The sequence below is a fragment of the Cebus imitator genome, unplaced genomic scaffold, assembly GCF_001604975.1.
Source record: "Cebus imitator isolate Cc_AM_T3 unplaced genomic scaffold, Cebus_imitator-1.0 Scaffold252, whole genome shotgun sequence".
Classification (NCBI taxonomy): Eukaryota; Metazoa; Chordata; class Mammalia; order Primates; family Cebidae; genus Cebus; species Cebus imitator.
The window spans coordinates 233443-257094 of NW_016107567.1; positions in this window are offsets into that span (position 1 = coordinate 233443).

Genomic DNA, 23652 nt, shown 5'->3' on the forward strand with positions numbered 1-23652 from the left:
TGAGAGAAAATTTAGAAAATGACAAGTGAGCTCATAATGACTTTTAGCAGTGCCTTAAATCTCTGGGATTATCTGACATTTGGTCCCTTGCAGAGAGAGGGTGAGCACTGTGGTTAATGAATGGTGATTCAGGCTCAACTTTCTACTTTTTCTAGCAAGGAGGAAACTGATGATGAAAAGTATATATATTTTATACATATAAAATGCCTATATAGCTTTCTCCTAGGATATAGACTCTTTATAATTAGTGGTTCACTATAAACTCTAAATGCGTAATAAGCATAATTATAATGCTATCATGTTTCCCATGTTGAGTTATTTGTGGGATAAACTTTTACTTACTGTCTTATTTATGTAACCCCAATCAACTATCTGTGGCATGTATCCTTTGGTCACTCTACCAGTGTTCCAGGAGATATATTATCCCTGACTAGGTCAGCCTGTGTGCTACACACTCAGCAGAGAGAAAAGAAGGGTTAGGAATACAAGTGGTTACATTATTCTTGTACACAATTAGCTCATAATTATCCTTCAAAGCAAATATGATTACCCTTTTCATTCCACACATAATTCTTAGGTTGAATATTGCCAAATTGGGACTCTGAGTTCCATTTCAAAGCTTCCCTTGATGATAATTTTAACCTGAATTCATTTAGATAAAAATGTCTGTGGTACAAGAAAGAGACATGCAGCATGATTTGCCCTGAATATCGCTCTTCTAGAAAAGAAGTAATAGCAGTACTCAAGGACATTATACTGGTTAGGATAGGCTAAGTTATGTTGCAGTAACAAATAATCCTGAGAGATCAGTGCTTTAGTATAACAAAAGTTTGTTTCTCACATTTTATGTGACAAAGTTTTCATTCACACATCCTTCTTTAATCACTCAGCAAGAAGGAGATGTGTCAAAGTATGTACTATTTTTTAAAGCTTCTGTCCAAAGATCATCCAGCCCCTTCTATTTCTTGACTGAATAAAGTCATGCCCACCTAACTTTGAAATGGGCAAGGAAATGCAATCTTACAATATACCTGGAAAGAGAGAATAACTGGAATATTTATGAACAATTGTGGTAGTTATCATAGGCATAATCCTTTGTGAGAGAAATTTTCTCCTTAGGTTATTGTAGAGTACAAGTTAATAGCTACCAGGCAGTGAGATGTGTTGCTTGACCCATATCTCTAGACATGACTCAAGAGGACACATGCATGACTTAGAAGTATAAAGATGAAAAGATTATCTTCTTTTTTTCAAGAATATTGCAGGCCAGTTATGAGGAAAGAGGCAATGATATGCATATAATGAAGGACAATGTCTCAAAATAATTTCTGAGATGGAGGGAAGCACCAGAAGCAATGGGATTGTGGGAAAGAGGAAAGACTTAAGAGGTATATAGAGGATAGAACTTAAAGCACTTGATAACCAATTAGTTACTGGGCACAAGAGACAAATCTTTGAGGATTCCCAGGTATCTGCTTTGGTTGATTGGACAGAAATTAGTACATTAGTCAAGAAAGGAATGGCAGAGTTAAGAACAATCTTGGGCAATAGAAAGGAAAATATAGGAATGTAATTTTATCCAAATTGTTCTTAAGTACTGATGGGAAGATTTAAGCAGAGGTGTCCAGTAGATGTCTAAGCACAGAGGTCTGGTCTAAGAGCTGTTTACATTTAGTCAAACAACTATTTATTGAGTGACCACCGTATGAAGTACTTTGCAAGTGCTTTGGATACAAAATTAGATAAAACATAATCCATGCCACTGAAGAATTACATTTAGTGAAAGTACAACAAACATCAATCAGGTAATGATCTTACAAGGTGGCCTCTATTATAAGATGTGCAGGGTGCTCTGGGAGACCAGCAGAAAGGCCTCTAACTGAGTTTAAAAGGGTGATTGTGTTCATTATTCAAGGAAGTTTCCTTGCAGTTGATTTTTGAGCTGGGAATGGAAAGTTGGAAAGAAGATCTTTGGACAGTATGAAGTATGGAAATTTGCAGTTTCTGGAGTTATAATGTCTAGATTTGGGTTTAGGGCTTACTATTTTCTTTAGTCACTTAAGCCTTTCTGTTCCTTGGTTTTCTAATCTCTAAAATGGTAATTATAATAGTTCTACAATATCTATCTCAACATAGTTATGAGGATCAAATACAAGGTTACCTATCAAGACCAAGATATTGGCATACATAGTAAATGCTCAATAAACATCAACTTTTACAATTCTTATTTGTAGAGGCAGGATGAGGGAAGGCTATTACAGACAACAGATATAAAACAAATGGTTATGATATCATAACCACAGGTTTATGATAATTATAAGTAGTTTACTATTGCTAGTGTTTAAAATGTGAGTCAGGGAGCAGCAAGAAAGGAGCCTGGAAGTACTGCCAGAGAGAAAATAACCCAGAGCTGGGAATTATTTCACAGAGAGTAGCAGCTAATTATAAATTTTAAGAAAAGAATAGATGATCATATTTCTGTTGCTAAGAACTCTACACAGGAACTATTTAGAATTGTAGGGGAAAAAGGATGAAAGCTGATTGTAGGGGTATATTGCAATTTTGTTGCTCAGAAATGGATTAAGACTAAATTAAACAACCAGAGTGCGATAGAGCAGAGACAGTGACTTGAGAAATACTTAGGAAGTAAAACCAGAAAATGTGTGTGACAAGATAGGTTCAGGGTAAGAGAGAGGGATGATTTTATCAATTTTTTTCCTAGGGTCTCAGGAGCATGATTGTGCCACCAACTGTGTATTTTAGAATGCAAAAAGAAACGCAGGTTTAGGGATGCTAGCGTGTATTTTTAAGACTTCCAAGTGGAAATACTCAAATGAGGTTTGGTAAATTTTTAGACCTACATAAAATTAATTTAAATATCAATAACATATAGCCTTTAAGCAACAATAGCAGAGTAAGTAATATCCAGGAGCCTCCGTTGAAAGGGAAGACCAGTAGGCTGATGATAAAGCTCTGGTGGACACCAACAATTAGTGGGTGAGGAAAGCAAGAGGAAATCACATGGGAAACCTAGAAAAATGGCCAAAGGGATTTTTGTTTCCCAAAAAGAAAAATGTTGTTTATGTGGGAGCAAAGGGAGTAGACATTCACTAATTTAAATAATAAATGTGTTGAACATCACCTCTACCAGTACTGTGGCCACCAGAAACATATTCAGAGAGTATTAATAATGTAAACTAAAAATTGCCCATTACATTTAGCCATAAAGAGTTTCAGTGACCAACTGAATTAGATCAATTTCTGTAGATTACTGAAAGAAAAAGCATAAAAGCCTTAGTATAAAGAATGAACGGTAGGTACAGAGAAAGAGGTAGTAGGAGTAGATAAGTTGTGCATAAGCTTACATATGAAATATGTAGAAAATGAGAAGAAATCAAGGACAAAAATCAGATATTGGTGGAAGAAAAAAAGACAGTGAGGAAGACAAAGATCTATCAGATTCAGATTGAAAATGTGAAAGGAGTTGCATAATAGAAGGCAAACTGTGAAAATTAAAAAAAATAAGTTATAAGATTTATTTCAGATAGTTCTAATTTTTTTTATTTATGATTTCTATTTCTCTATTGAGAACTTTCATATTTCTGTTTTAGAGTGTTTGCCTTTACCTGATGGAACATACTTATAATAGCTGCTTTAAAGTCTTTGATAATTCTAACATCTGGATCATCTCAAGATTGACACTTATTGATAACCTCTCCCTTGGGAATTTATCACATTTTTTGAATACTTTGTAAATTGAATACTTTTGTATTGTAACTTAGACATTTTAAATATGTTGTTTACATTCTGGGTTCTATTAAAATTCTCAGGAAAATGTTGAATTTTTTTTTTTTTTTTTGTGGTTGTTGTGGTTTGGCACTCACCAAGTCAGGTTCAGAGTGCAATTTCTGTCTCACTTTATAGAAATAATAGTTCCAATGTCAGTTCAATTGGCAAAGCTTTTGATATGCCATTGGGAGTCCATTGTGAGCATATACCACTCAGGGGTTAGTCTAAGACCTTGGTGATGCTATAAAATTGAAGTTCCACTCTCAAAATTTTGCTATGCACTTTTGGGTCTATCCTGCACAAGTACAGCTCAAGAGTAAGCCCAGAAACTAAACTTGTTTATTCACAGAATTAGGGGACTCCTTTCTCTAAATCTCTCATCTCCAGGATTTCTCCCATACTTTCCAGTTGAAAGGGATCTCTTTTTCTGATCTTTAGGCCAAAAAGATGGAATTTAACTTGGAATTTATTGGCCTTGCTGCCTTTGCATACTGAGTAACTCCAATGATTGTGGCCACCTTAGGAAAGAATAGAGACAGAAAGAAAGTGGGATTCCTTCTAATACTCTCCTGATTGAAGAGTCCCCTATATACTATTCATCAGGCTAGAAGGATATGGTTTCTACTGGGGTTTAAGCTTTTTAGCACTGCCCATGATATGGGCTCCATTGGAAGGTGTCATTTATACTCTTATCAAGTCATGAAAGAAAAAAATAAATGGTGATTTCCCTCATGTTCTCTTGCTCATAGAGGTCTCTATCTTGGCCTTCTAGAGAAAAAGACAGAATTTATTTCAATACGTTAGATGTCCATAGTGATGTTTTGTCAGGTACACTGGAAGCCTGTCTTGGCTCAAGTCCATGAGAGAAAAAAGAGAAAATAAGAGGGGAGTTAACCTTCACATAGATTCTGTGTTTTTTGTTTGTTTGTTTTTGTTTTTGTGTTTTTTTTGTTTGTTTGTTTTTGAGGTAGAGTCTCACTCTGTCACCCAGGCTGGAGTGCAGTAGTATGATCTCGGCTCACTGCAACCTCTGCTTCCTGGATTCAAGTGATTCTCCTGCCTCAGCCTCTCAAGTAGCTGGGACTACAGGTGCATGCTGCCATGCCCAGCTAATTTTTGTATTTTTAGTAGATACAGGGTTTCACCATGCTGGCCAGGCTGGTCTCGAACTCTCAACCTTGTGATCCACCCATCTTGGCCTCCCAAAGTGTTGGGATTACAGGCATGAACCATCGCACCCAGACTCATATAGATCATTTTTAAATCTCTTGACATCCTTCCCCAATCTACCTGCTTTTGTTTATTTTTCAGAGTCCTCAAAGTAGTTGCTTTTTGTACTTTAAATAAAGACTTCAGTCATAGTAGGAGAGACAGGCTGTAATGGACTTACCTCATCATAGTTGCACAAGAGGTTCCAAGAAGCAGTAAGTTTTAGGGTACTAAGAGAAACCCCAGGTGAAATTGAAGGCTTGAAAATTATGTATTAGACATGGCTCTGAGGAAACTATTTGAGGTTTACACATATTTAGCTGAGCATCAGACCAGAAACTGCAGTGGGATGAGGAATGAATGGGAGTGGAACAGTGGGGATGGGTGTAGACTATTAAGTTTGGTTGTGAAGGAAGGTTAGAAAAAGGACAATAATCGGGGGTTGGGGGATGAAGATTTAGTAACATTTAAAAGTAAAGAGGATAGAGTGCGTACCCGAAGGTCAGTTGGTAGATTTGCTGGTGGTTAAGATGAGCTAGTTCTCCTTGATTTTCTATTTTTCCCTGTGACATAATATGTGAGTTATTAGCTGAGAATCAGAAGAGGAGGAGTTGAAGGCTCAAAAAGAGAAATGTACAAGAATCATCTTGTTAAGAAAGAAAGTTAACATTTCAGTGAAAGACTGCAGAATCAAGAAGCAGTGTTGGGGGAGCCAATTTTATGTAGTGCAAACCTGAAAGTTGATTTCATTCAATCTTCTAGCTCAATACTTTATTGTCTTCTTGTCCTCTAGTGGCTTTCAACTTCAACCCACATCTGCAACCCACTACTGTAGCCACACCCTACACCCTGTGGTTATGCAGTTGTGAGTCCTATTGGAGAGGATGAGGTAGGCCTGTTAGGGAAAACCTAAGGATGAGAGGTACAGAGGTTAGATGAAGACATGGAGATATTATCCTCAAGATTATTCACAGAATCATAGAGAAAAGAATAAAAGCAGGCAGAAGAATGTGGAAGGAGTAGACTGGCTTAGTCTCCTGGTCTAAGTCTTTCTTTCGTACTGGATGCTTCCTGCTCTCAAACATTGGACTCCAAGTTCTTAAGCTTTGGGACTCTTGGACCTTTGACCACAGGCTGAAGCCTGCACTGTTGGTTTCCCTACTTGTGAGGTTTTAGGACTCAGACTGGCTTCCTTGTTCCTCAACTTTCAGATGGACTTTTGAGGGACCTCACTTTGTGATCTTGTAAGTCAATACTCCTTAATAAACTCCCCTTTATATATACATCTATCCTGCTAGTTCTGTCCCTCTAACAAACCTTGACTAATACAATGGGGAAGCCAAAGTAGCTGTCATTAATATTCCTAATAAAAGAGTTATTATCTATGCCAACTCTGGAGACCCACAGATAAGCTATACATAGGTCAGAGTGTAAACCAGGGGGTTCTCTGAATGTGGTTCTTGGACCAGCAGCATCTGGTGACATTTGAAATACAAATTCTTGGGCCCCACTTCAGACCACTGAATTAGAAGCTCCAGAGGTGGAGTTCAGCAGTTTGTTTTAACAAGTTCTCCAGGTGATGCTGAGGCACATCACAGTTGGAAATGGTGAGGGAAGTAAGGAATTTCAGCAGTTCAAGTTCTGAAATGTAGATCTTAACAAAGTGCTAAATGCATACAGAGGAGAAAGGGTTAAGTATCTGAGACATTTGGACCTTGTTTCAGACAAAGTTAGGGAAGTCTTCTGAGGCACAGGAAACAAGACCTGCAAAGACTGGGGAGGTCAGGAAGACCAGACCGATTCAAAGACGTACAATAGCTCAGTGGGGCTTGGGGTAGCAGAGTGCACTCTTTTTCTTAGATATGCTTCCTCCTCTTGGCTCCATGGTGCCACACATGATGCTGGTGATAAAGGAGACTGAGCGAGAGTGAAGATTCACAGTGCCAATTAGGGCTTGGACATTGGCAGCCTATGGGTTAAAATGTGCTTGCAGATGGGCTGTACTTGGTATTGTACAAACACTATGTATTTGGCACATTATTATACAAATAAATGTGAACTAACATTTAATAATTAGTAGTTTGGATATATATAAATGTGCATATATTTATATTATGTATATACATGTTAACATATAAACACATATGTAATATATGTTATATATTTTTAAAATTTTCATTTTGGCTTTTCATCTTCATTTTTGGCTTTTCTCAAAGACATGGACGATTCACCCACATTTCTAACAATAACAATTTGCTGATTCCAGGATCAGTTGCTGCTGCTTTTTGTTGGGTCATGTCTTCTCCATTTCTCTACAATCCCCAACAAACTCCTTTTATGTCCACAGTAATTATCACAAAAGAAAAAAAGATTTTTCTTTTCATACAATAAAGAAATTCTTCTCCATTGTCGTGTCAAAATCAAAGGTGAAAAAAATACAAGAAGGACCAAGAGTGCTGCCTGCCTCTGTCAAAACTAATGGGAAAGAATAAAATTTTGGAAGGAAGTCAGGAAAAGAATATTTCTACATGTTTGTTAATTCTAAAGAAACTTGTAAATAGAATTTAATAGGAGTAAAAATGAAAAAATGATAAGCTCTGACTTGGAAAAACTTCACAAATTAAGTAATAACAGAAAAGGGTATTCAAGAGTGAATAGGAGTTTTTCCAGATGAAAATTAACCCATTAGATAGTCATTCATTCAATAAAATGTGGAGTCTGAGGCAATTAGTCATTTTGGAAGTGTTTAGCTTTTTTTCTGTAATTAAATTGATAATCTCTCATTACAGGGCCACATATCATCTGGCCACATTGTTCAAGGCTACATTTTAATTACCCTGGCCTGAGGTCCTCCTTGAGCCCAAAGGTACCTGGAAGTCCTTTTTAATAAGAAATTCATGCTCAAGGCTTGCTTGATGCCATAGCTATTCACATTTGAAAATGAGCAGTGGAGATACACTCTGTAAATCAAAAGCCTGAGGAAAAATAGTTAACCCAACATGTTCTGAGCTTGTTCATGTTTCCTTGAGGGGGTTTATTGTGAATGAATACTTGCCTATATCACTAACATATTTAAAGGAGAAAAGCAAAAAGCACCAGAATCTAACCTTGTGTGCATGTATATAGAGGTTCCTTTAAAAGACTAAGGCAAAGTAACCTGTCTTACGAATCTTGGCTGGCCACTTAAACAGAAGCAGAGGTGGTAGATACTCCTGCTATTCACTAATTGAGAGACTTCTCCAGTTCCAGCAGTGGCTTGCTGTCCTGAAGTGGAGTTTGCAGTTCAGTTCCGAATGGAGACAAATTCCTTATGGGGATGCCCAATTATGGGTCCTGATGGCCTGCGCCAAGTGCAGCATGACTCAAGTTAGCGCACACCTGCTGGAGAGGTCCCCGTGCCAGGGACAGGCTCAAGCACCACTCAGCCTTGTCTGTTTGTGCATTTGTTGTTGAGTGCTTTGTGACTAGACAGGGGGAGTGTAATGGTGTCTCTCATAGCTGGAGGCCTGGAAAGAGGATGTAAGTATGATTACTGCTGACAGCTAATGCAGCATCACCATCAGAGCCGGTGGTGGAAATGCTGTTTTTGCATCCCAGGTACTTTGGTTCCTATCCTGGAAAGTTTCTCATAGGAAACTGACTGATCTTTCAAACAAGATGACTAAATTAACTAAGTTGTTTCTACCTCTTTTATTTCAGTTCCTCATCCCTAAAACACAACGACGAATGGCAGTTGAGAGGTAAAATGTTTGCTGAGCAACACAAAGGTTTAGAGTGAATGCCCAGAGATCTTTGCCATCACTTTCTCTTCTGCAGACAGTGCAGTGACTGGGAGAGGAGGAGGGGGAAATGTGAGCTGTTACATACGATTTGCGTGCATTTGAACACGCACTGTATGTACGCTAACTCAAAGTGGTTCATGAGATATGCCCATTAACTCATAGTGAAGCCATCTGCACTTTATAATGTCAAAGGAGATCACTAGAAAAAATAGACTTGAGAATAACATACTTGTATAGGAATAAAATAAATATAGAAAATAAGAAGTAGTGTGGCCAGCATGGCTATAAGCCCTGCCTTTTTGTGCCTTCTCTCCTGAGGCATCCTGGTTCATGTTCCTTCACGATCCCTGAATCTGGAAACACTCACACTGTTCTACATGTAAGCCTGTGTTGAGCCATTTAGTTCTAGTCTCAGCTCAGGAAACTTTTCCCTGGAATTTATGGTGATTATTATATCATAATTATTCATATCTGTCACTGAGTCTGCAACAGTGACTCCCTTATTTTCCCTCATAACTTCAACTCGCATCCATTAAGCAGTTATGTGCCGGCCGTATTCCAAGTACAAGAAATATATGGATAAAGGGAGAAAATAGTAAACAAGTAAACAAAAGAACAGATAATTTTAAATACCAAGTGCTGTGTCAGAGTACTTAGGCACCCAGAGGTGAAACAGGGGTGGAAGAGGTTTTAGAGGAAAGTGAAGAGTGTTGCCCATCATGTAGGAACATTCCAGAAAAGAAAGTGTGTGAAGAAGAAAAGAGTGCTCAGTTTCATCATCTGCAGTCTGCTTGTGAACTTGGGCAAGGGGGAAGCCAACAGAGACCTTAATAAGAATATTTTGATGGAATGGTGGGAACAAAGGCTATTCTGGGGGGAGAATGCAGAAAATAAGAAGACAGGCATCCTGTTTTATTCATCTTTGTACCATTTTTGTACGTCCATTGTCTAATACATAGTAGTCACTTAATAAATGTTGCCTGAATATACAAATTTTCTGGTCCTTTACCCCAGCCCATGTATGAATTTCATTATTGGACCCCATGATGTCTTACATAAGTATCTTCCACAGTAATGACATGCTACAGCATTAATTTATTTATTTGGATATCTGCCCCTACCAAACCATTCAATCTTTGACTGAAGGATTTTGTCATATTCATTGTTGTGTCCTGACACCTCAACTCTGTTTCTGGAATATAGCAGCCATTCAGTTAATAAATACTGGAGGAAGAAATATTTATTGGATAACAACATTTGCCTTTTTTTTTTCTAAAATTAGCAAAAATTTTCAGGCCCAACTAAAGAATAGCCTAAGCCTTGGGTATATAGAAAGGAGATTTTAAATACACATAAGCCTTGAGAAATATAATAAAAAATTTATAAAGGAGAGGCATAAAAGAGCAAAGTTTAGACTTGTTATTTTTAGGAACTGAGTTTATAAGCTGAGATTTACTAGTATGAGAGTGGCTAACATTGGGCGCAGTGGCTCACGCCTGTAATCACAGCATTTTGGGAGGCCAAGGCAAATGGATCACGAGGTCAGGAGTTCAAGACCAGCCTGGTCAACATGGTGAAACCCCGTCTCTACTAAAAATACAAAAATTAACCGGGCACGGTGGTGGTGCTTGTAATCCCAGCTACTTGGGAGGCTGAGGCAGGAAAATTGTTTGAACCTGGAAGGCGGAGGTTGCAGTGAGCCAAAATCCTGCCACTGCTCTCTAGCCTGAGTGACAGAACAAGACTCCATCTAAAAAAAAAATGCTTATTTTTTGATAGAAAGTGTGCTAAATGATGAATTTACGTGAACTAGTTTAATTTGCAGAGCAATCTTATTAGATAAGTAATATTATTAGTCCCATTCTACAGATGAGAAAACTAAGATTTGGAGATGACTTACATTTGTCAGAGGTCACACATTTAAAATCAAGCGTGATTCAAGAATGTGACCTTTCACCTTGTGCTCATCTTTGAGATATGATTTTTAATAATGTGGGTGGGAGAATGCTTCACTCAAATCTCTATTCAAACTCTTATGAATATTAGTTTTATTATATATAAAGTCACAGTCCCAACAATAATGAAAGAACTATCCGTTACTGTTCACTTATTGAATCCCATACAATAATGATGTGAGTGCTAGGCACTTATATCATTAACTCTGTTCTTTGTAGGATAAATGTCATTGTCCTCATGTGTAGATGAGAAAAGTGAGGCACTGGGAGCTTATACATGTCATCCAATATTACAGAGATAATTAGTGATTAGGAGGGAATTTTCATGTTTTCAGATCCCTAAGTCCACGAGTTTCTACTTTTCATGTTATCTTCCCTTACATTCAAATATAGCAGTACCACAAGTACCAAAAACAAACAAAAACAAAGCACAACAGCACTTTAACTTGGGTGAAAAAATAACACCAAACAGAACCAGAGGCCATCCAATAAAGAAATCGAGAGTCTGTTTTTAAGCAACCAATTTTGCAAAGGTTCTCGGTATCCCCAGGAAATGAGACAATAGAAAAGTAGATCTATATATGTATAAGGAAATCTCTCTCTCTTTCCTCTCTCTCTTTCTTACTCTTTCTCCCTCTCATGCCTCTACCTCCTGCTCCAATAGCCAACTTGGTTCATTTATTTATTTTCCATGTTCCGGACACCTTCGATGAGCCACCCAGCACTGACTCAGCGGAGCTGGACCTTCACTTGGGGCCCAATTCTCGGCAGCTGCTGCAGCTCTGCGTTTGCCTAGAGCGATGTGCCAGCTGTCTCCGACTGCATTACACCACAGTAATGTGAACAACTGGAAGCAATAATGTGTCTCCCCATTTGCCTAACAATACCAACATGGACAATAACTCAGAAGACTGAAGATTTGTGCTGTAATTTAATAAACCCCATGCACATTTCTACAATTGAGTATCACATCTGTGCAATGGATCCTAGAAGTGTAATATTCTTTTATAAGGGACCATTAACCAATCTTAAGTTTATAGGTTTCCTTAAATCTTTTTCATCAGCTGTTAAACTACAGTAAAGAGAAAATTGCCTCTTATGAGACAAGGGATAGTAAAATACAAAGACTGTGATTAAACGTCAATCAATTAAGGATTATAATATAATAAAATGCTGACTGATGATTAAAATGAGCACTTTCTAGGAGAATTGTATAAGCAATATTAAGAATTATTTTTAAAGTCAGTAGAATAAACTTCAATTAGATAACATTATATATGAGTCCTTGTTTTATTAAAACAAAAGATTCATAAGAATTATTCCTCAGGTATAAAGATCCCAAAACTGGTATTGCACTTCTGTACTAAAAAGTATTTTTTTAGCTTCTCATTTTAATATTCCCTAGTCTACAGAATTTTAAATTTGTTTCTGAACAGAATAAATAACAGCATTTTTGCTTCAGCTAGTTTTCCACCAGTGTATGCAGCTGCGCAACAGTTTATGAAAATGGGTTGTGTAGTAAAACCACCAAACAAACAAACAACATTGCAATTGAGGTAACAAAACACTGACTAGATCTTAGGGCCCCAAAAAGGAGCTTTGGGACTGTTTATAAAACTTAGCAATCTAAGCCTTCCTGAAATGGTCCCTTGGAGAATTTTTCCCTTGAAGGCCAGAACACACATCTGTCTAGGAAGAGTTACAAGTAATCTAAAACTATTCACTTTATTCATTTTCTGCCTTCCATCCATCACATATCTGTAACCATCAGCTTTCCTGCTTTGGGCTGGAGTTATGTTAGAAGATCTGGGCTAATTATGTCAGGTTTAGCGGGATAGTATGCAAGGAAAACCAAGAGGCTTTTTTCTTCTTTGCTCTTGATGTCATATTTTTTTCTCCAAGTTCTCTATTTTCATCCTCTCACTAATATTATTCACAAAAGTCTTTTTGCCTTTTTTCTGTACTGAGGTGCTCCTTCCTCAGACCGTCTCTCTGCTATTGCCTTCCCAAAGCAATTTTTCTGCTACACTGCTTGTACCTGGTCCCTTTGCAACTCTGAGGGCATTCCAACTCCTGCCAGTTTGCAGGAAGCATTTTGAAGCTTGTTGCAACAGCTGGCTTATATGAGCCTTGAAGGACAAGCATGCATACACGTGGCAGAATATTTGAAGCACTAAAGCATCTGGTAAAGTAGGCAGAGACCAAAAGGTGCAGGTAACTCACAGCTTTGCTAGAAACTGTGCGGGAGGAGACTTGCACAACAGTCAGTGAAAGAAGCATAATTAATGAACAAATCCCAGTGCAGCCTGGCTTCTGCCCTTATCACTCTATGGAAACTACTCTGGTGAAGGTCACCACTGACCTTCTAATTACCCAATGAAACAGATGCTTTTCAGTCAATGCTTTTACTAGGCAGCTCTGCTAGATGCGGCAGGACAGCTGAGTGACAGGCAGAAAATCACACACTCACTAAGTTACAAATCAGGAATTTAAAACAGGTAGGTTTAAGCCCAAATTCAGGATATTTCCATTAAACCAAGTTACCTCTTAACATTTCACAGATATAATTTAAAAGAATGAGTGGGGAAAATGGATTGACTACACAATTATTTTTTCTTCTTTGTAGAACAGATCTAAGGTAACAGTAATGGTATTTTCAAGTCTATAGCCACCAGGACCAAGAGAATGGGAGACAACACAGTAAAGAAAAGAGATTTCTAAAAGGCAGAAAGAGCCAAGAACCCAAAGTGAATGCAGGGATTAAAAGAAAACCTTTTAAAAACCTATGATTAGTATCCTAAGAAAAGTAAAATCTGTACAGACATATCTCGTTTATTGTGCTTCACTTCATTGCACTTCACAAATTTGTGCTTTTTCCAAGTTGAAAGTTTGTGGCAACTCTGTTGAGCAAGTCTAATTAGTGCCATTTTTTCCAACAGCATGTGCTCACTTTATGTTTCTGTGTCATATTTTAGTAAATCTCTTGTTATTTCAAGCTTTTCATTATTATAATATCTGTTATGGTGACCAGTGCTCAGTGATCTTTGATGTTACTACTGTAATTGTTTTGCCATCATGAGCTGCACCTGTATGCCATGGCAAACATAATTAGTACATGTGCTCTGCAGACTGGCTCCCCATCTCTCTCCTACTCTTCAGGCCTCCCTCTTCCTTTGGACACAACAATACTAAAACTAGTCCAATCAATAACCCTATAATGGCCTCTACATATTTAAGAGAAAGGAAGAGTCATAAGTCTCACACTGTACAGAAAAAGCTAGAAATTATAAATAAGGAAGATTGTTGAAGGGTGAGACAGGTTGAAAGTGAGGGCTCTTGCTCCAAACAGTTAGCCAAGTTGTGAATGCAAAGGAAAAGTTTCTGAAATTAAAAGTGTTTCTCCAGCAAACACATGAATGATAAGAAAGTAAAATAGCCTTATTGCTAATAAGGAGAAAGTTTGAGTGCTCTGGTTAAAAGATCGAACCGTTGACAACATTTTCTTAAGTCAAAGCCTAAGTCACATAGAAAGGCCCTAACTCTCCTCAATCCTATTAAGGCTGAAAGAGGTGAGGAAGCTGCAGAAGAAAAGTTTGAAACTAGTAGAGGTTGGTTCAAGAGGTTTAAGAAAAGGAGCCATCTCTATAATATTAAAGTGCAAGGAGGAGCAGCAAGCGCTGAGGGAGAAGTGCAGCAAGTTATCTGGAAGATACAGCTTAGATCATTGATGAAAGTTGCTACACTAAACAACATTTTCAAGGTAGACAAAACAGCCTTCTATTAGAAGAAAATGCCATCTAGGAGCTAGAGAGGAAATGTCAACATCTGACTTCAAAGCTTCAAAGAACAGGTTGACTCTTCTTCTTAGGCTAATGCAACTGGTGACTTTAAGTTAAAGCCAACGATTTTTTTTTTCCATTCTGAAAATCCTAGGACCCTTAAGAAGTATGCTAAATTTATTCAGCCTGTGCTCTATAACTAGAACTATAAAGTCTGGATGACAGCACATCTGGTTTTTACAGCATAGTTTACTGAATATGTTAAGCCCATTGTTGAGACCTATTGCTCAGAAAAAATTTCCTTGCTAGACTTCCTTCCTTGCTGGGCAGGGCATCTCTGAAAAAAGGCAGCAGCACATCAGGGACTTATAAATAAAGCCTCACCTTCCCAGGACAGAGCACCTGGGAAAAGGGGCAGTTGTGAATTCTGCTGCAACAGACTTAAACGTCCCTGTCCAGCAGCTCTGAAGGGGGCAATGGAGCTTCCAGCATAGCACTTGAGCTCTGATAAGGGACAGACTGCCTCCTCAAGTGGCTCCCTGACCCCCACATATCGAAAGAGACACTTCATACAGGAGAGCTCTGGCTGACATCTTGTGGGTACCCTACTAGGACAAAGCTACCAGAGGAAGGAACAGACAGTAATCCTTGCTGTTCTACAGCCCCCATGGGTGATTCCCAGGCAAGCATTATCTGGAGTGAATCTTCAGCAGTCCTGCAGCAGAGGGGCCTGTCAGAAGGAAAACTGAAAAACAGAAAGAAATAGCTTCAACATCAACTCAGAGGATGTCCACTCAGAAACCCCATCTGAAAATCACCAACTTCAAGGTATGAAGATGGAAGAAATCACCAAAAATCAGAATGCCACTTCTCCTCCAAGGGATCACAACTCCTCACCAGCAAGGGAACAAAACTGGATGGAGAATGGGTTTGACAAATTGACAGAAGCAGGCTTCAGAACGTGGGTAATAACAAATTTCTCTGAACTAAAAGAACATGTTCTAACCCAATGCAAAGAAACTAAGAATCTTGAAAACATGTTAGATGAAACGCTAACTAGAATAACCAGTTTAGAGAAGAACATAAACAACTTGATGGAGCTGAAAAGCACAGCACAAGAACGTCGCGAAGCATACACAGTTTCAAGGCCAAATTGATCAGGTAGAAGAAAGGATATCAGAGACTGAAGATCAACTCAATGAAATAAGAGGAGAAGTCAAGACAGGAGAAAAAAGAGTGAAAGAAATGAACAAAACCTCCAAGAAACATAGGATTATGTGAAAAGACCTAATCCATGTTTTGCCAATGTACCTGAATGTGACAAAGAGAATGAATCCAAGGCAGAAAACACTCTTTAGGATATTATCCAGGAGAACTTCCCCAGCCTAGCAAGGCAGACTAACATTCAAACCCAGGAAATACAGAGAACACCATAAAGATATTTCTCATGAGGAGCAATCCCAAGGCACATAATCATCAAATTCACCAGGATTGAAATGAAGGAGAAAATGCTAAGGGCAGCCAGAGAGAAAGGTCAGGTTACCCACAAAGGGAAGCCCATCAGACTCACAGCAGATCTCTTGGCAGAAACCCTGCAACCCAGAAGAGAGTGGGGGCCAATATTCAACATCCTTAAAGAAAAGAACTTTCAAACCAGAATTTCATATCCAGCCAAACTAAGCTTCATGAATGAAGAAGAAATAAAATCCTTTATGGACAAGCAATTGCTGAGAGATTTAATCACCACCAGGCCTGCCTTACAAGAGTTCCTGATGGAAGCACTAAACATGGAAAGGAACAACCACTACCAGCTACTGCAAAAATATATCAAATGGTAAAGAATATTGACACAATGAAGAAACTACATCAACTAATGGGCAAAACAACCAGCCAGTATCAAAATGTCAGGATCAAATTCACACATAACAATATTAACCTTAAATGTAAATGGGCTTAATGCCCAATCAGAAGACACAGACTGGCAAATTGATAAAAAGTCAACACCACTCAGTGTGCTGTATTCAGGAGACCCATCTCACATGCAAAGACACATTTGGCCAGTTACATAAAACAAGTTCTTAATTACTTACAAAGAGACTTAGACTCCCACACAATAATAGTGGGAGCCTTTAACACTCCACTGTCAATATTAGACAGATCAACAAGACAGAAAATTAACAAGGATATCCAGGACTTGAACGCAGCTCTGGAGCAAGCAGACCTAATAGACATCTACAGAACTCCCCATCCCAAATCCCCAGAATATACATTATTCTCAGCACCACACCATGCTTACTCAAAAATTGACCACATAATTGGAAGTAAATGACTCCTCAGCAAATGCAAAAAACAGAAATCATAACAACTAGCCTCTCAGACCACAGTGCAATCAAATTAGAACTCAGGATTAAGAAACTGACTCAGAACCTCACAACTACATGGAAACTGAACAACCGACTACTGAATAAACAATGAAATGAAGGCAGAAATAAAGATGTTCATTGAAACCAACGAGATCAAAGACACAATATACCAGAATCTCTGGGACACATCTAAAACACTAACTAGAGGGAAATTTATAGCACTAAATGCCCACAAGAAGCAAGAAAGTATCGAAAATCGACATCCTATCATCAAAATTAAAAGAGCTAGAGTGGCAAGAAGAAATAAATTCAAAAGCTAGCAAAAGACAAGAAATAACTAAGATCAGAGCAGAACTGAAGGAGATAGAGACACAAAAATTGTTCAAAAAAATCAATAAATTAAGAGCTGATTTTTTGAAAAATCAACAAAGTATATAGACCACTAGGCAGACTAATAAAAAAGAAAATAGAGAAGAATCAAATAGATGCAATAAAAAATAGTAAAGGAGATATCACCACCGATTCCACAGAAATACAAACTGCCATCAGAGATTACTACAAACAATTGTATGCCCATAAACCAGTAAAACTAGAAGAAATGGATAAGTTCCTGAATACTTACACTCTCCCAAGACTAAAGCAGGAAGAAGTTGAATCGCTGAATAGACCAATAACAACGTCTGAAGTTGAGGCAGCAATTAATAATCTACCAACCAAAAACAGTCCAAGTCCAGATGGGTTCACAGCAAAATTCTACCAGACATACATAAAGGAGCTGGTACCACTCCTTCTGAAACTATTCCAAACAAAACAAAAAGAGGGAATCCTGCCTAACTCATTTTATGAAACCAACATCATTCTGATACCAAAACCTGGCAGAGATACAACTAAAAGAGAAAACCACAGGCCAATATCCATGATGAACTTCGATGCAAAAATCTTCAATAAAATACTTACAAACAGAATGCAACAGCACATCAAAAAGTTTATCCATCACGATCAAGTAGGCTTCATCCTGGGGATGCAAGCCTAGTTCAACATATGCAAATTTATAAAACGTAATCTATCACATAAACAGAACCAAAGACAAAAACCACATGATTATCTCAATTGATGCAGAGAAGGCCTTTGACAAAATTCAACAGCCCTTTATGCTAAATCCTCTTAATAAACTAGGTATCAATGAAATGTATCTCAAAATAATTAAAGCTATTTATGACAAACCCACAACCAATATCATACTGAATGGGCAAAAACTGGAAGCATTCCCTTTGAAAACTGGCACTAGACAAGGGTGTCCTCTTTCACCATTCCTATTCAACATAGTATTGGAAGTTCTAGCCAGTGCAATCAGGCAAGAAAAAGAAATAATGAGTATTCAATTAGGAAAAGAGATAGTGAAATTGTCTCTATTGGCAGATGACATGATTGTATGTATAGAAGACCCATCGTCTCAGACCAAAATCTCCTTAAGATGACAAACAACTTCAGCAAAGTCTCAGGATACAAAATCAATGTGCAAAAATCACAAGCATTCCTAAACACCAACAGACAAACTGAGAGCCAAATCATGAGTGAACTCCAATTGACAATTGCTACAAAGGGAATAAAATATAGAGGAATGCAACTAACAAAGGACGTGAAAGGCCTCTTCAAGGAGAACTACCAACCACTGCTCAATGAAATAAGAGAGGACACAAACACATGAAAAAACATTCCGTGCTCATGGTTAGGAAGAATTAATATTGCAAAAATGGCCATACTGCCCAGAGTAATTTATAGATTCAATGCTATACCCATCAAACTACCATTGACCTTATTCACAGAACTGGAAAAAAACACCTTAAACTTCCTATGGAAACAAATAAGGCCCTCATAGCCAAGACAATCTTAAGCAAAAAGAACAAAGCTGGAGGCATCACGCTACCTGACTTCAAACTATACTACAAGTCTACAGTAATCAAAGCAGCATGATGCTGGTACCAAAACAGAGATAGACCAATGGAACACAACAGAGGTCTCGGAAGTAATGCCACACACCTACAGCCATCTGATCTTTGACGAACCTGACAAAAACAAGCAATGAGGAAAGGATTCCCTGTTTAATAAATAGTTTTGGAAAAACTGGCTAGCCATGTGCAGAAAGCTGAAACTGGACCCATTCCTTACTCCTTATATAAAAATTTACTCCAGATTGATTAAATATTTAAATATAAGGCCTAACACCATAAAAACCCTAGAAGAAAACATAGTCAATACCATTCAGGACATAGGCATAGGCAAGGACTTCATGACTAAAACACCAAAAGCATTGGCAACAAAAGCCAAAATAGACAAATGGGATCTAATGAAACTTAAGAGCTTCTGTACAGCAAAAGAAACAATCATTAGAGTGAACTGGCAACCAACAGAATGGGAAAAAATTTTCACAATCTACCCATCTGACAAAGGGCTAATATCCAGAACCTACAAAGAACTAAAACAAATATACAAGAAAAAAACAACCCCATCAAAAAGTGGGTGAAGGATATGAAGAGACGCTTTTTAGAAGAAGACATTTATGTGCCCAACAAACATATGACAAAATGCTCACCATCACTGGTCATTAGAGAAATGCGCAAATCAAAACCACATTGAGATAGCATCTCATGCCAGTTAGGATGGCAATCATTAAAAATTCTGGAGAAAACAGATGCTGGAGAGGATGTGGAGAAATGGGAATGCTCTTACACTGTTGGTGGGAGTGTAAATCAGTTCAACCATTGTGGAAGACAGTGTGGCGATTCCTCAAGGATCTAGAAATAGAAATACCCTTTGACCTAGCAATCCCATTACTGGGTATATACCCAAAGGATTATAAATTGTTCTATTATAAAGACAAATGTACATGTATGTTCATTGTGGCACTGTTTACAATGGCAAAGAGTTTCAACCAACCCTAATGCCCATCAACAATAGACTGCATAAAGAAAATGTGGCACCTATACCCCATGGAATACTATGCAGCCATAAAAAAGGATGAATTCATGTCCTTTGCAGGGCCATGGATGAATCTGTAAACCATCATTCTCAGCAAACTGACACAATAACAGAAAACAAAACACTGCATGTTCTCACTCATAAGTGGGTGTTGAGCAATGAGAACACATGGACACAGGGAGGGGAACATCACACACTGGAGTCTGTTGGGGGGTGTGGAGTTAGGGGAGTGATAGCAGGCGGTGGGGAGATTGGGGAGAAAAAACATTAGGAGAAATACCAAAGTAGGTGACAGGGGATGGAGGCAGCAAACCACCATGGAATGTGTATATCTATATAACAATCCTGCAAGATCTGCACATGTACCCCAGAACTTAATGTTAAAAAAAAAAGGTGACCTAAAAAAACAAAAAGTGTTAGGATGGGCATGGTGGCTCACACCTGTAATTGCAGCACTTTGAGAGGCCGAAGTGTATGGGTCACTTAAGGCAACAGTTTGAGACCAGCCTGACCAATAAGGTGAAACCCTATCTCTACTAAAAATACAAAAGTTAGCTAGGTGTGGTGGTGTGCAACTGTAATCCCAGCTACTCAGGAGGTTGAGGCAGAAGAATCATTTGAACTTGGGAGGTAGAGGTTGCGGTGAGATAAGATCATGCCACTGCACTCCAGCCTGGGCAACTGAGCAAGAATGCATCTCAAACAAAGAAACAAAAGTGTTGAGGGAGAAAGAAAAAAGAAGACAACGTAAAAATGATCAAGAATCAACACTGCATCAGCCTTCTCAACAGCAACACAGGAAGATAATAGACAGATGACGCTTTGAAAATTCGGAAGGGAAAGGATTTTCAAAACAGAATTTTCCAACCAGTAATGTCTGAGAGTAAACTAAAGACATTTTTAGATACTGCAGGATTTTCTTAGATACTGAAGCAGGCATTCTGGCAAAGTGAGGAACTAAATCAAAATCCAACATACAAGAAGTACATCAGAATTGTTCCAGAATATAGAACAGTTTCAAGCAATAGCTTTGTGAATGCCAGAACGCAGAATGGAGAAGAGGCTGTAAGAGTGAAGTCACCAAGAGGAAAATAAAGGAAGCAATACAGTATCCATTTGAATAGTTTGAGACAATGTCAACAGACATCAGGTAGACATATTGACACACCTGGTAAAAATAAACATTTCCTTTATAGAAAATTAAGCAAATGAAAAATGATGTGATATTTATTCAGGGAAAATCAAAAGTTGAGCTAGAAAAAGTCATCATTAAGCTTTACTCCTTGGCTCAAGAATGAAAAATATTCACATTTCATATTAACAAAAATGTGGCCTATGGTTTTAACAAAAATGTTACAAATCTATCATAGAAAAGTTAAAAAAAACTTTCATCTACCTAACAAGAAATTAAGGAGATAATGTCATTATGAATATGAACATGTTATTTAGAAATGCAAGAGTAAATACTAAACACCCAAAACAGTTAACAGTAGTGGCCTCTGGGATGCTGTCCTGGGGCTCAACAAAAAGTGTGACAGGGAAAAAGATTTTTGAAGATGGCTGAATAGGAACAGCTCTGATCTGCAGCTCCCAGCAAAACCAATGCAGAAGACAGGTGATTTCTGCATTTCCAACTGAGGTACCAGGCTCATCTCATTGGGACTGGTTAGATAGTAGGTGCAGCCCATGGAGGGCGAGCCAAAGCAGGGTGGTGTGTCACCTCATTTGGGAAGAACAAAGGATCGGGGAACTCCCTCCCCTAGCCAAGGGAAGCTGTGAGAGATTGTGCCACGAAGGATGGTGTTATCTGGCCCAGATACTATGCTTTTCCCATGGTCTTTGCAACTCACAGACCAGGAGACTCCCTTAGGTACTTACACCACAAGGGCCCTGGGTTTTGAGCACAAAACTGGGTGGCCATTTGGGCAGATGCCAAGCTAGCTGCAGGAGTTTCTTTTTTTTTTCCTTTTTCTTTTTTGTTATACCCTAGTGGTGCCTGGAATGCCAGTGAGACAGAATTGCTCAGTCCCCTGGAAAGGGGGCTGAAGCCAGGGAGTCAAGGGGTCTTGCTCAGTGGATCCCACCCCCACAGAGCCCAGCAAGCTAAGATCCACTGGCTTGAACTTCATGAAGCATATACAAGTATCAATAGCTGAATTGATCAAACAGAAGAAAGGATATCAGAGATTGAAGACCAACTTAATAAAATAAAGCATGAAGACAAAATTAGATAAAAATGAATGAAAAGGAATGAAACGCCTCCAGGAAATATGGGACTATGTGAAAAGACCAAACCTTCATTTGATTGGTGTACTTGAAAGTGATGGGGAGAATAAAACCAAGTTGGAAAATACTCTTCAGGATGTTATGCAGGAGAACTTCCCTAACTTAGCATGACAGGCCAACATTCAAATTCAGGAAATACAGAAACACCACAAAGATACTCCTTGAGGAGAGCAGCCCCATGACACATAATCATCAGATTCACCAAGGTTGAAGTGAAGAAAAAAATGTTAAGGGCAGCCAGAGAGAAAGGTTGGGTTACTCACTAAGTGAAGCCCATCAGACTAACAGTGGATCTCTCTGCAGAAACCCTAAAAGCCAAAAGAGAGTGGGGCCAATATTCAACATTCTTAAAGAATTTTCAACTCAGAATTTCATATCCAGCCAAACTAAGCTTCATGAGTGAAGGAGAAATATCCTTTACAAGCAAGTAACTGCTGAGAGATTTTGTCACCACCAGGCCTGCCTTACAAGAGCTCCTGGAGAAAGCACTAACTATGCAAAGGAAAAACCAGTACCAGCCACTGAAAAAACAAATTGTAAATACCACTGACATGAAGAAACTGCATCAATTAATAGGCAAAATAACCAGCTAGCATCATAATGACAAGATCAAATTCACACATAACAACATTAACTATAAAGGTAAATGGGCTAAATGCCCCATTTAAAAGGCACAGACTGGCAAATTGGATAAACAGTCCAGACCCATCAGTGTGCTGTATTCAGGAGACCCATCTTACATGCAAAGACACATATAGGCTCAAAACAAAGGGATGGAGGAAGACTTACCAAGTAAATGGAAAGCCACACACACACACACAAAAAGCAGAGGTTACCCTGTCTCTGATAAATCAGGCTTTAAACCAACAAAAGTCAAAAAAGGCAAAGGAGGACATTACATAATGGTAAAGGTAAAGGGATCAATGCAACAAGAAGAGCTAACTATCCTAAATATATGTGCACCCAATACAGGAGCACCCAGGTTCATAAAGCAAGTTCTTAGAGACCTACGAAGAGACTTAGACTCTCACACAATTAAAGTGGGAGACTTTAACACCCCACTGTGAGTATTAGACAGATCAACGAGACAGAAAATTAACAAGAATATTCAGGACGTGAATTCAGCTCTGGACCAAGTGGACCTAATGGACATCTACAAAACTCTCCACCTCAAATCAACAGAATATACATTCTTCTTAGAACTGCATAGCGCTTATGCTAAAATCAACCACATAATTGGAAGTAAAACACTCCTCAGCAAATGCAAAAGAATGGAAATAATAAATAGTCTCTCAGACCACGGTGCAATCAAATTAGAACTCAGGATTAAGAAATTCACTCAAAACTGAATGACTACATGGAAACTGAACAATCTTCTCCTGAATACTGGGTAAATAAAAAAATTAAGATAGAATCAAATAAGTTCTTTGAAACCAACAAGAACAAATCACACAACATACCAGAATCTCTGGGACACAATCAAAGCAGTGTGTAGAAGGAAATTTATAGC